We start from the raw sequence: 14614 nt of genomic DNA, 5'->3' as shown, positions 1-14614 counted from the left end.
CATTATCTACTGACTGTAACACATGCATGTAGTGGAGATATACACCGATCAGCCATAACATTAAAACCACCTCCTTGTTTCTACACTCACTGCTCCACTTACCATATTACCATTACTTACATATTACTATTACTATTACTTACCATCAGCTCCACTTACCATATAGTAACGCATAACGTAACGCTCATGCACAAAGACTTTAAGAGAAGTAAACTACAACAAAATACAGTAAACTGTGGACCTACCTGAGGAGTCGGTCCAAATCAGACAGCCGCCCGGTCCAGTCACACTCCTCTCAACAGGTCTCAGCCTCAGTGACGTCCTCTTGGTGTATTCCAATACCTCCTGGCCAGCCTGTGCGTTTGTTTGGGTAGCAGTTCAGTTTCTTCGACTAAACGGTAAAAAACACAAACACACAAATAAACAAATAAAGATTTTAATTTTGCACGTCCTTAATTTATAAATACTTGCCGTGTAAGGACCCCGGTTAGTAGATCACCACCGAAGTACGGGCGAATCCACCGGTTGTACCGATGATCTTGAGACCTGAAGTTGCTCAGAAATGACGCCACTAGGGCGCTCGGTGGTCCAGTGGTCTAAAACGTCAGCCCACAATTACCAGGACCCAAATTTCAGGTTTGAATCTCCGCTGTAAACAATCAGGCTGCAACCAGACATCATTTTTGTGTTTGAAAAAACGTGTGGAAAAGCTAAACAACCACGACCGCCTGGGAGGCAGAGGAGCACAAGGAGAGCATCATCATCCTCCATACGTCTCAGTTCCTCAAAAAGTCCATCAGGAACCTGAAGGTGCATCATTTTCTTCCTCTCAACAACACAGATGATTTTATCCTCAGAGAAACAAAAACACGGAGCCCGGTTTAAAAATGCTAATTATTCATGAGCGCCGCAGACCCACGCAAACAATCGAGGCAGGAGGAGACGAGGAGGCGCTTAATGAAACGCTATTGAAACGTTCTGAAAACGTTTAATCTCCTGACCTGTATCATCACGCCGCACCGCAGACGCGCCGCTCCTGATTGGAAATGGATGAGACGTAATCAGACAGAAGATGAAGCCACCTCACCTCCAAACGCCTGTTTGTCTTATTCCATTTTTATTTTCATTTCTACCAGCGCTTCATCCTGGTCAGGGTCCTGGTGCGTATGGTTTCCTTGGAAACGCTGGGAACGATGTGGGAACTCACCCCGAACTGGGCGCCAATCCTTCGCGGGGAGTCGACCGTTGAACCCGAATTGAACACAGCCGATCCCACAGGTGTAATAAATTCATCATATGAAGAAAATTACACGCTTATAACTTTGCAGCAACAGTTCAGGGAAGGTCCTCTCCTGATCCAGCATGAGCGAGCTCTATAAAGACGAGTCACTGTCCTCACCGTCACTGCTGGACTGAGAATAGTCCACCAACCAAAAATATCCAGTCGACAGCGCCCCGTGGGCAGCGTCCTGTGACCACTGATGAAGGTCTAGAAGATGAGCGACTCAAACAGCAGCAATAGATGAGCGATCGTCTCTGACTTTACATCTACAAGGTGGACCGACTAGGTAGGAGTGTCTAATAGAGTGGACAGTGAGTGGACACGGTGTTTAAAAACTCCAGCAGCGCTGCTGTGTCTGATCCACTCATACCAGCACAACACACACTAACACACCACCACCATGTCAGTGTCACTGCAGTGCTGAGAATCATCCACCACCTAAATAATACCTGCTCTGTGGGGGTCCTGACCATTGAAGAACAGCATGAAAGGGGGGTAACAAAGCATGTAGAGAAACAGATGGACTACAGTCAGTAATTGTAGAACTACAAAGTGCTTCTATATGGTAAGTGGAGCTGATAAAATGGAAACAAGGAGGTGGTTTTAATGATATGGCTGATCAGTGTATGTGTGTCCATATTCCTTTTGGTTTATTTTACCTTGTTTTTTTTTTTGCTGTACAGTTTTGGGAATACCGTGTGTGTGTGTGTGTGTGTGTGTGTGTGTGTGTGTGTGAGTGTGTGTGTGAGAGTGTGTGTGTGTGTGTTAAACGTATTAAATCTACACAGTGCGATGGGAGATGAACCATTATCCCCACCGTACGGGAGCCGCGCCCGCAGCGTGCCCGGGCCGTGCCCTATCACGCAGTAATATAGTTGGTAGACGGCGTTGAGGCTGACAGGGTTACAGAGACGTACGTTCAGTACCAGATTAACGTGACCTTTGCGTGTGCAGATAATTGCCTGTCTCTATATAATTGGACACGTTTTATTTTGCACCGTGTTCCGTACGGTTATTATTTCTGGTTTGCGTTCGCGAGCATTAAAAGGTCGCCGAGGAGGAGAGCGTTTTTAACGTCCGGGATCTGGTAGCTGCTGCGAGCGCCGCTGATGTTTTCATCCTCCAACACTCGCCGAGTTCTAATGAGAGAGAAGAAAGAAAGAGCGTCTTTATTTATCATGTTTACAGACACACGTGTTCAGTACAATTACATTCTTCAGAGTGCAGGGTCAGCCACTGAGAGGGTTAAGGGCCTTGCTCAAGGGCCCAAAAGTGGCTGCATGGCAGAGCCCGGATTTAAACCGACAATCTTCCGATTGACAGCCCAAAGCTCCACCCACTAAGCTCCCACTGTCCCTATATAGCAGTTTTAATGAATGTCGTCGCGTCCCAAAACTTTTGAACGCTACACTATAGGAGGTGCTGCAGGATGCAGGTCAAATCCGACTCGATGCCATATATGAAAGTCAAAAATACGCTACGTTTCCAAATGTTTTCGGACGCCTGATTGTGAGCTTGTCGGACGTCCCGTTCTAAAAACTAATGCTATTAAAATAGAGCGACCCTCTGTGTGATCTTTTCAGCTGGGTCTGTGGGAATTTGTGCCCATTCAGCCCATTTGTATGCATTTCTCAGTGCACTCTCAGTGCAGGTCCCGAGCCTGGACAGAAATAGGAGGATTGAGGATCAGATCTGCTGTGGCGACGCCTAAAAACGAGAGCAGCCGACAGAAGAAAACAGCCCTGGGTTCTGACATGAGTTATCTAACAAGCTGGTGCTCGGGTGTCCACATACTTTTGGTGTTGGGATAACGCTGTGTTCCCAGTGGGCACCTGCAGTACTCGGCTGGACCGTGCTGGACGTCGTAACAGAGAGGAATGTAAATAATCCGGCTGGTGTGTTGTGATTATCCGCTTCAGTGAACGTTCTGACACTGAAGAAATAATAATGAAAAATGAGAACGCACCCATCTGATTGGGATCACGGCGGCGCTGGGGAACCGGGGGGAACCGAGCCCCGAGTCGAGCCCCGGCGGGTCAAGGGCGATCGGGTTCGAGCTGCTGGATCTCGTGTGAGATGGAGATTCTAATTACGCCTGTTTGTTCTATAATAGGTTGCAGTATACAGGTATGAAGACAGTTCCCCAAACGTCTGGGCGCATCAGACTTTCGTTCAGGCATCTTAGAACCTTGGTGCTGTTCAATGAACCTGTCTTGTGTCATCAACAGGGGGCGCTGCATCATCACCAGTGTGCTCTCTTTCCTCTAAAACTTGACACGCCCACAGATGCCGTAACAGTTCCTTGGTTCCTCGATGCCTTGGTTCCTGGTTCTTTGGTTACTTGGTTCCTCAGATCCTTGGTTCCTCGGTTCTTTGGTTTCTCACTTCCTTGGTTCCTAGGTTCCAGCTGAAAACAAACGTTCCCAGTTCCGCAAAAGGGGAACTGAACCCGCTCCACGCTGGTCAAAAAAGTGCTAGCAGAGGCGTTCATTCCACTGCTTCTTTTTTGCGTTTGTGGTAGTCTCTATGACGGACTCGCTACGTTTACTCTGTTGGCGCTAAACACCGGAACGTCCGGCATCACGAGCCACGAGTCGGGATCTGATTGTAAATGATCAGCGCAGGACCGAGTCCAGGCGGCGGCACGGTAACGGAAGGTGAGAATCACCGGGGAAACCAGCTGTCAGCAGAAGAGGAGAACGTTTTATTTCGGGTAATGACGCGGTGCGGCGGCGTATCAGACAGCGAAATGAAGTCATTTAGCCGGCGCTGGGCAGGTCCGTTATCTGAAGGCCGCGGTGGAGAACGATTGATGCGCCCCCCCGACTAACGGAGCCGCACCGCGCCCGGCTCCTCGGCTCCTGATGAACTTCTGCCGCGGATCCTCGTTTCTAATGGAGAATCGATCCCGCAGAATCGGAGACGGATAGCGCTCATTTTCTGGCTAATAATCTTATAAAGATAGCGCTCGCTAGCGCCATTATTTACGCCGCGGACCCGCAGAAACCCGACGTCGGATCTTAAAGGACTAGCTTGGCTAAAAATCTCATTAACGCAGTTTCCTTCCTTCGGCGGACGCCGTGAATCAGGCGTGAAATGGGCGGCTAATCAAGCTAACGGGTAGCGTAAATGTACAGCTTCAAGGTTAGCACTGCTAACACTCGCCGCGCTCATTTTTCTAATGTGTTTCAGACAAAAGAGTTGCTAACAGGTGTAATAAATCAATCATATAAAGGAGATTACATGCTTCAGCTGTGCAGCAACAGTTTAGGGAAGGACCTACTTTGTTAGATTCCTAATTTTGATTCTTTCTTTTTAGTTTTTAGCTAAAACTGAGACTAAGAGAATAAAAGAGAGCAGTAAAACCAGTAAAACCAGTAAAACCCAGACCTTCTAACATTCTGTCGTGATTACTGACTCCTCTCTCAGAATCAGACGCTCCAGGTTTCAGATCGTTCCCCAAAATCAGAAGAAGGAGGGCTCGTTTATCCCCCCCCCAAATCATAACAGGTACCTTCACACCTCTGTTTACTGGAAAACAGTCACTTTTATTTGGGTTCAGACACCCGACACTTCCAGAGCTGAGAAGTGGAGCTGCGTTTTTCTCTTTGACACGTTTCATGTGCAGGGAAACCTGCGAATATTTGATATGTCAGTTCTGTCACTTCAGTCCATCAGAAACGCCGGAGTTTCCCTCTCAGCAGATAAAAAAATCAGCTTTTATTTATTTATTTTCTATTCTTAAAAATCATCAGGTTTCTCAGAGCCGCACAAAACGAGTCGCTGCTTCATTCTACTTATATTTACCTTTTTATTCCATTAAAAAAAACCCTATTATTATTTTTTACTTCTAATTTCTGTTTCTTTTTTGCTTTAATGTCAGTAGTTTTTGTTATTGAATGTATTTTTTAATACACTCTACACCAGTGGTCCCCAGCCACCGGGCCACAGACTGGTCATTTATTACCAATTATTTATTTTTCAGTTTTATTGACGATCACACTCTTAAAGCTGTTTTATTTTGAAAAACCAGATTCTCTTTTAATAACATCCGTCTATTCCTCTTGTTGCGTTTGACACGTACCTATTTAATGTTATTATAAATCCCTCCCGCCCCCGTTGGTCCATGAAATTATATCTTATATGCAACCGGTCTGTGGTGCTAAAAGGTTGGGGTACAGTGCTGCTGTACGTGCAAAAGTATCTGGACACCGTGTCAAGTTATAGGTTCAAATCTCCTCCAATGAGACGAACTGTTTGATATGGAGTCGTCGTCTACTACTTCCGTAAAACAACAAACATCTGTAACAGTTCGTTGCACAACACCCACCATTGATGACGCATCCTTGGTTCCCAAAAACTGGTCAGTTCCCTAAAAAGCACCAAGGTTCCAACGAAGTCTTACTATAGAGTCTGGAAAAAGTTCCAGTTCCAGAAAAAAGAATCGAGAACTTCCAGCTTGGTGATTTTAGACCAGCAAAGCATTCCATGAGAAGGACACAGCCAGGTTCCTGAACTGAATTGGAACACTAACTATAAGTCGGGCGTGGCCAGGACGCCTCCTGACATCCATGCCTCACCTACCTAATGCTTTTGAGGTTCCAAAATCGAGCTTTTCAGAACTTCTGGACCTGTGGCGTCCACCACTGATGAAGACTTCTGTTGATGAAGCCGGACCGGTCGTTGATCGCTGGTGGAATTGGGACACCTCCCGGTAGCACGCTCCGACACCGCAGTGAGCATGACTGACGGCCGAAACCCGGTGCGTGTGGATGATAAATGTAAATCGGAGGGGTATTTTTGGTACATTCCTTCTCTCGGCCTCTAAAAGAGCCGAATTGTTTAGCGGCGTCTGTCAGACGATCGGCGTTCACAAAGCGATCAGTCAGTCAGGCTCGGCGGGGTCGGCGCCCGTCACGCTGATTAAAATTCGATCCGAGAGCGGCGACGAACGCCAGCCCGAGTTTTCTGATTCATCCAGAGCGGGTTTGTTTGAACCCAAACTCCGGGGAAGCGCCTCGAGCTCTGAACGAAGCCCTGGCACGAGAGCTCGGGCATCAAACGGGCGCTTAAGCTACAACTGGACTGGAAAACGTAAAATACCGATTTATTTATTATTCATTAGGATTTTAACGTCATGTTTTACACACTCTGGTTACACGTCAAACACAGTCATGGATAATTTAGTATCTCCAGTTCACCCGACTGGGAGGAAACCGGAGCTCCCGGAGGAAACCCACACAGACACGGAGAACATGCCAACTCCACACAGAAAGGAGGCGACAGTGCGACCCACCGTGCTCCTTGGACCTCTTGTTTCAAAAATACAGTAGACGTGTCTTAGTTGTTATGATGTACACTTTGTCACCGCTCTGTATCAGATGTATAGATGGAAGGATGATGTTTGGGAGGTGGATGATAGCAGTGTTGTTGGGACTGTTAAAGCTGCAAGAAGGAAGCGGACCAGTTGCTAACTTGTGTGTTTTTCTGATGGATGCGGTGTCGGTTATATCATGACGTCCCACGTCCTACAAGACCAGTTCACATTTACTCAGACAGTCTGAAGTCGAAATATTAAAGCCTCAGCGCGAAAACGATCGATATTTTAGTCAATTAACACCATCACTGACATTTAGCACAAAGGACACGCCGCTCGCACCCGAAACCCTCCTGACTTGCCCTTTCGGTTGTGTTCTGTAGCCGCGCGGTGAAGTTAAGTTTGGTTCTGCGCTCCTGAGTCAGCACGGCGCATTAATAAAGCTTTTCTTAGGTCGGCCTGGGCGCCGTCGCACCCCTCAGCTGCTTCGACGGGAACGCGCAAAATGAATGGGCTGCTAATAAAAGCTGTTCTTTTTTTAAAATGAAGAACATGCTGATGTGTACAAGTGTTCCATTACACATAACGCTGTCAAACACCAGTGTGGAACACCGGTGGGTGGAGCGAGAAGTCCAAAAGTATGAGCAAAAGTATTGGGACACTCCTAAAGAGTCCAAAATCTTCCTGGGGGAGCCGGCTTTATAGTACTGCTCGTAATGAGGTGTCCACGTAGTTTTGACCATGCAGTGTGTGTATTTAATCATTCCTAACAGAACAGTCATAAAAATGATCAAAATCAGCAAGACTGGCATGACGCCCACGCCACTACCAGCTTCATTTTACAGTCATTAGTGATAAATAAATGAATGAATAAATAAATGAATAATTATACACACGGATAAAAAACTGGATGTCACTTATATTTTGTACATTTCTAGAGAAGTAATCGGTATCATTTGGGACAGCACTTTTTCCCCGTGTTGTGTTTGTTTTGGAAGGTTTTATTTTTTGGTCTTTGAGCTGTCAGGCGAGTGATTAAAGTGACATGAAGTGGAGCTACAAGGAGCAAAAATAGGTGGATTGGAGGCAGAAGTTGATTGATGACATGATTACAGATGCCAAGTCCAGAAAAGTGTGTGTGAGAGAGAGAGAACGAGCAAGAGTGAGAGAGTGAGAGGGAAACTGAGAGTGTGAAAAGTGAAAGAGGGAGCGAGAGTGTCAGAGAGAGAGAGAGAGAATGAAAGAGGGAGAACAGGAGGGAGAGAGCAGGAGTGTGAAAGAGAGAGAAAAAGAAAAACAGAGAGAGTGAAATAGAGAGAAAGAGGGAGAAAGAAAGTGCAAGGAACGTGCAAGGAAGAGAGCGAGAGTGAGAAAAAAGAGAAATAGAGACAGAAAACAAGACAAATAGAGAGACTAGAGAGAAAAGAGAGAAATAGAAAGAATAAAGCGAGAAAAAGAAAGAAAGAAGAGAATAGAGTAAAAAAGAGAGAAATAAAGAAAGAGAGGGAGAGAAATAATAGAGTGAGAAAAAAGAGAGAAAAAAGAGAATAGAGTAAAAAAAAGAGAGAAATATTGAGAGGGAGAGAGGAATAGAGAGAAAGAGAGAAAAAACAAGAAATAAAAGAGAATAGAGTAAAAAAGAGAAATACATATAAAGAGAGAAAGAGAGAAATAAAATGAGAAACAAAGAGAATAGAGTGAGAAAAGGGAGAAAGAGGAAAAAAGTATAGGGAGATAAAAAAGAGAAATGGGGAGAACAGAGTGAGAATACGAGAGAAATACATAAAGAGAAAAATAGAAAGTAAATCCTGTACACAGAGATGAATTGGAACTCCTGCAGATGACGAGACAGTGAAGCTGAACTCTGCTGCTCTTTACAATAAATTAAAATATAATTTTTGGGATGGAAAAATACATTTTAAAACAAGTGAAAACTAAGAAAGTTAAAATAAATAACTAAATAAATAATGAAACTATAAAACTGGTTCTGATTCTGATGGTTTTGTAACAGGACGTTTAATCAGCTGTCCACATACTTTTGGTCATAACCTGCAGTGTGGTGCTGATTATTCAGCTACGTGATGATGGAATGGAAGGAGCGACGCGCTAAAATACACGTACGCTAGCTCACTACCGCTGAGATCTGGGGATCTGGGGTCTAGCCGTTGGGATGTGAACTGGTCAGTGCGCTCTAAGTGCAGGTCACAAGCCTGGATAAGGAGTGTCCAGCGTCCAGACCACACTGTGTCTGCTCATTCACCACGAGTTCTAGTTCTAGTTCCAGGGTTCGTTCTAGCCGAATATTTCACCCGCATGGCGACCGTGGAGAGCAGAGGAAAAGACGCCAACACAGCAAGAAGGTCCTGGGTTCGATCCCCAGGTGGGGCGGTCCGGGTCCTTTCTGTGTGGAGTTTGCATGTTCTCCCCGGGTCTGCGTGGGTTTCCTCCGGGAGCTCCGGTTTCCTCCCACAGTACAAAGACATGCAGTCAGGTTAATCGGAGACACTGAATTACCCTACAGGTGAATGTGTGTGTGTGTGTGTGGGACTGCCGCCCCGTCCCGGGTGTTACCGTGTGCCTTGCGCCCATCGAAAAGCTGGGATAGGCTCCAGCACCCCCCCACGACCCTGACTGGATAAGCGGTTAAGAAAGTGAGTGAGTGAGATATTTTGAGTAAAGCAGAGTACAAATGTGTGAACGAGGTGCCCGTCAGTGCCCATAATAACCCAACTGATATTCCGTTTCTGTCCGGCCTCTCGGCTCGTTCTGTCCAGCGTAAATAACGAACCGCCCTCCGTGTTGTTTTCGGCCACTGATCAGCGCAGACGACTCTGCAGATCTGTTTCTGAAGGGAGCCGCGCCGGGCCGAACCGCGGAGCACGACGCCACTTATTATTTTTTATATTCGCCCTCGGGCCGCGTCTTTTCCAGAGCCGCACAAAAACAGACATCAAAGCGCTTGGCATCCGAGACGGGCGCCTTCGGAGGCCAGACCGTGCCGACAGTGACATTTCAGAGCGAAGACGCGTTCCTGTCCTCAAAGTCTGAATGAGGAAAAAATACAAATAAATAAAAAATGCTGAATATTTTGTTTGTCGAGCACGTTTGCTCGCACAAGTCGGGTTTGTTTGTTGTTGTTGACAGAATGTAAGGTTTTATTTTATTTTTCTGAGCTGCCTGTAAGAGGAACCACAAATAAACTGAAATAAAAAAATAAATTGTGGAAGAAAAACAATTTTGGCCTCGAGTTAAACACTTCACATCAACGGTTGAACATTTTCTCCCTGAATGAATCAGAATGAATCAGACTGGAACACAACGGCAGATTGTTCACAGATTTACAATCCTACATACGCTACATGAGTATGGGCAGATCACGGGCACAGGCACAGAACGGGCACTACGTGGGCAGAGGTAGCCAGAAGTGCTGGACTTGTATTTGGACCGTTGGACCCCTGAGCAAGACCACAAGCCTCGATTGCTTAGATTGTATTGAATCACAGTTGTAAGATGCTTTGGATAGACGTCACATGACCATGAGCTTGTGGACGTCATATTCCAAAACCATGGGCAACCGTAGGCATTCCAATTCATCCCAAGCTGTAACTGTAAAAATGCAGTTGCAGTTATATGACCAGCAGATGCCCTACCCATCTCTCCCAGACAGGTGTGGCACTAAATTGTAGCCCACTGCCCTAACCCGGCCCTGGCATCAAGTAATAGAGACTAAAACCACAGGGGTGTCAGACATCTAACAGAGTTTGGTTTGATGCCAGTTTGGTAAGAAGTACCAGCATCTGTTTTCTGTCTGTTCATATTATGACTGGCATCATTTACCAGCCGCATTAAGCTGAAGTACTGAGGGTACCGATGCCATTCATCATCCAATTCCAGTCTGCTCAGAATGTGAACTGTGCCGCTCATCCTACACAGACCAGCATCTACAACCACAATAAAACCTTTAAACCAGTACAGCATGACCAGTCAAAACTAGTCTGACCAGCAGCCAATACACCTATAAAACCATTAAACCAGACCAGCCTGACCAGCAACCCAAACACCTATAAAACCATTAAACCAGACCAGCAACCCAAACACCTATAAAACCATTAAACCAGACCAGCCTGACCAGCAACCCAAACACCTATAAAACCATTAAACCAGACCAGCAACCCAAACACCTATAAAACCATTAAACCAGACCAGCAACCCAAACACCTATAAAACCATTAAACCAGACCAGCAACCCAAACACATATAAAACCATTAAACCAGACCAGCCTGTTTTAAGCTATTTAAACCCAGCTTTTATTCATGTCTTTATAAAGCACAGTCATGCTGGGACAGGAAAGGAACTTCCCTAAACTGTTGCTGCAAAGTTTGCACCATGTCTTTCCTTCATATCAGTGATTTATTAGACCCGTTACTGTTCTGTACCTGTACTTTTGTTTACATGGTGAATAAACACAATAAATAAACAAATATTAAAATGATTTGCAGATTAATGCTGTTGGATTTGTTGTTGCTTATTTATGTGTTATATATTAAAAGATAAGATTCCTTTATTGACCCCCATGGGGGAAATTCGAGATAAAAGATACATATTATATATATATATATATGAATAATGTATATGATGACTGTATTAATAAGCCTGAGCACTACAACACAGTAAACAAAGCCAGTAAAATAAATAAATAAATAAATAAATAAACAACACAACAGTGTATATCTTTTCTCTGAAACTAAGAACAGCTAACAGTGATAATACTACACAAAGCTAGCAGCTCATTTATCTACAGTGGAAGCATTAGCACAGTTAGCTGGTAATCTAAATTGAGATAAGCTAACTCATGCTAACCAGCTAAACAATTAAATTGAAAACAACACACAGTAGAGTAGAAATATAAATGACTGACCTCAGCTCAGGTGTGTTTGTTCTCCTGGAATCTGATCCAGTCCATTAAAACAAGCTTTATTTGTTTATTTATTTCATGTTCATTTATTAGCATTAATGCTACGTTCACCTTCCTCATGCACTAGAGGTATAGGAACCATGACCCGGGGTTTCCTCTGGTTTGGTTTGGTTTGATTTGATTTGGTTTAGCCAAATCCCAAATGTCTTCCTAAACTCTACACCCATGCACTCCACATGCAGTGCAACACAATGCTGTTTACCCCCTATGTAGTGCACTATGGAGTCAAGATCCAATTCTATTAAGATTCACCCAACTATAGTGATATATACCGATCAGCCATAACATTAAAACCACCTCCCTGTTTCTACACTGTCCATGTTATCAGCTCCACTTACCATATAGAAGCACTTTGTAGTTCTACAACTACTGACTGTAGTCCATCTGTTTCTCTGCATGCTTTGTTACCCCCCTTTCACCCTGTTCTTCAATGGTCAGGACCTCCACAGAGCAGGTATTATTTAGGTGGTGGATGATTCTCAGCACTGCAGTGACACTGACATTGTGGTGGTGTGTTAGTGTGTGTTGTGCTGGTATTAGTGAATAAATACCGTGTCCACTCACTGTCCACTCTATTAGATACTCCTACCTAGTCGGTCCACCTTGTAGATGTAAAGTCAGAGACGATCGCTCATCTATTGCTGCTGTTTGAGTCGCTCATCTTCTAGACCTTCATCAGTGGTCACAGGACGCTGCCCACGGGGCGCTGTTGGCTGGATATTTTTGGTTGGTGGACGATTCTCATTCCAGCAGTGACAGTGAGGTGTTTAAAAACTCCAGCAGCGCTGCTGTGTCTGATCCACTCATACCAGCACAACACACACTATCACACCACCACCATGTCAGTGTCACTGCAGTGCTGAGAATCATCCACCACCTAAATAATACCTGCTCTGTGGTGGTCCTGTGGGGGTCCTGAGGATTGAAGAACAGACATGTTTGGCGCCGTTCAGGATCCATGAACATTCGATGTGCAGACTATTAATTGATCATGATGTGCAGTTTGAACACAGTCAGTCAAGCTTTACATGTACCAGAGATACACTATATAACCAAAAGTATTTGAACACCTGACCATGAGCATCTTATTTAGAGCCTCTATGTGTCTTTTCAGCTAAAACAACCTCTCACAAGACTTAAAGTGTGTCTGTGTGTGGGAATTTGTGCCCATTCAGTCAAAATATGAAGCCTCAGTTGATGTTCCAGTTCATCCCAGAGCTGCTGAGTGATGCAGAGGTCAGGGCTCTGTGCAGGACACTGGAGCTTCTTCATGTCTTTATAGAGCGTGCTCATGCTGGAAGAGAAATAAAGGCCTTCCCTAAACTATTCCCTTTATACCACTGATTTATTACACCTGCTAGGAATTTTTCACATAGTGGTCACTGGAATTTAATAGCACCCGGGACCCTGACCAGCATAAAGAAGTGGATAAAAACAGAATAAAAAAGTAAAGTTTATTGAGTGGTTTGAAACTCGGCGTGTTTAAGCTGAAGGTGAAGGTGTTAACAGGTTCTCGTCTGCGCCGTACGAGCCGCCGAGCGCTCACTTATCTCCATCCGTCTCCTCGGCTCTCACGTCGCTCCTCTTGTCATTTCTCTAAAATAGCTGCTGAGCTTCCTGTGGTTAAAGCAACACACTGTGAATTTATCAGGGTTTAACATGGCAGTTTGGATAAGATGATGGCTCAGTGTGGAGGAACGTCTGCCCCCTGGTTACATCTGCCGAAGAGCCGGGATGAATGAACACATGCATAGCTAATAAAATCATTAATTTGCGCTCCTCGGCTCTTGCTGCACGGCGGCGAGAGGAGCGTGTGGTTATTATTATTGCCGCTGTAATTCTGCGTGTCACATACGAGGAGGTTTCAACTGTTTAAAAACGTTAATCACGAATGAGCTCGTCAATTTGGGACACCTAGTGAATGATGGTATTCATAATCACGACACAAACTACAGTTTAGATTTTGGAAGGTTAAAGAAACCAGAGTATCAAAATATATCAGCAATACATAAAACACTGAGACATAATATGGCCAAAAGTATTTGGACACCTGACATCTATGTGACCTTTTCAGCGAATAATACCCCACCTCTATATGTACAACAGGCCAATCGTTGTTTATGTGGCCGCTCAGCCCAATACGATGTATTCGAGATCCCAGCTCTGGTGTGCTAGCGTGTGTTTTTACCGCTGCGCCACCTGAGCGGCCTCTGTTACTCTTTTTACTTCATTGATTCACTACACCTGTTAGCAACTGTTGTGATTAAAACACATAAATTCAGTAATTAGAATGGGCGTCCCAATACTTTTGACCATATAGTGTGTATTACACAGTGTACACACACACACACTTACCAGCCACTTTAATAGAGTAAGCGTTCCATCGGCTCAGCTCAGTGCATGTGTGCATGTACTTCTACAACATTCAAGGTCAGGAGGCTCAGGATGGAGATAAATGCGACCTGAGCGACTCTGACCGTGACGTGGCGGCTTTTCTGAACGTGTCAGAAACTGCAGATCATCCAGGATCTTCTGACCTCCTAGAAACAGACTGTACAGATCATGTATAAGTGTGTAAAAACATCCACTCAGGAGAGGTCAGAGGAAAATGGCCAGACTGGTTTGGTCAATACGGAAGGTTCCGGTGACTGGTGAGGAGAAAATCATCTTTTAAATGCACGACAGGGGGGCACGGCGGCTCGATGGGTAGCACTGTCACCTCACAGCGAGAAGGTCCTGTGTGTGAATGAACCGGAACATCAACTGATCAATCAGCGCCCAGCCATACAAACGCCAGTGCTGTCATGTTATCACTGAACGAGCACAAATTCCCACAGACACACCTCAAAGCACAGGTCGGGCCGACAAGAGTCTTCCCAAAACACGAGACGATAACAGGATCGTCCTTAAGATCCTGGTACCAGCAGCTCTCCATCTGCAGCATTTATTAGTATCTAATCAATCCACCTGCCGCACGGAGCACAGACAGGGTGTTGATGATGTACATAATGAGGACAGAACTCACAGCATCTTGTTTTT

At 45.1% G+C, this 14614-nt stretch overlaps 2 long non-coding RNA genes across 2 annotated transcripts in view; both read right to left on the bottom strand.

The window, feature by feature from the left end:
- LOC134304286 (uncharacterized) overlaps nt 1-11606 on the bottom strand; it is a 41683-nt gene extending 30077 nt beyond the window's left edge. Inside the window, exons 1-2 of the long non-coding RNA XR_010007802.1 lie at nt 11519-11606; nt 246-391 (exon numbers count right to left, since the gene is read on the bottom strand). This is a non-coding gene — a long non-coding RNA (uncharacterized LOC134304286). The remainder of the gene's footprint in view (nt 1-245; nt 392-11518) is intronic.
- A 1409-nt stretch (nt 11607-13015) lies between these two features.
- LOC134304281 (uncharacterized) lies at nt 13016-14342 on the bottom strand. The gene is made up of 2 exons (XR_010007797.1): nt 13931-14342; nt 13016-13192 (listed from the first exon to the last, which is right to left on the bottom strand). It is a non-coding gene; the product is annotated as an uncharacterized LOC134304281 (long non-coding RNA).
- Between the last annotated feature and the right edge of the window lie 272 nt (nt 14343-14614).

Source organism: Trichomycterus rosablanca, chromosome 27 (genome assembly GCF_030014385.1).
Source record: "Trichomycterus rosablanca isolate fTriRos1 chromosome 27, fTriRos1.hap1, whole genome shotgun sequence".
NCBI lineage: Eukaryota > Metazoa > Chordata > Actinopteri > Siluriformes > Trichomycteridae > Trichomycterus > Trichomycterus rosablanca.
Note: the sequence above shows the minus strand (reverse complement) of the source record. Positions and strands in the feature narration are given on the sequence as shown.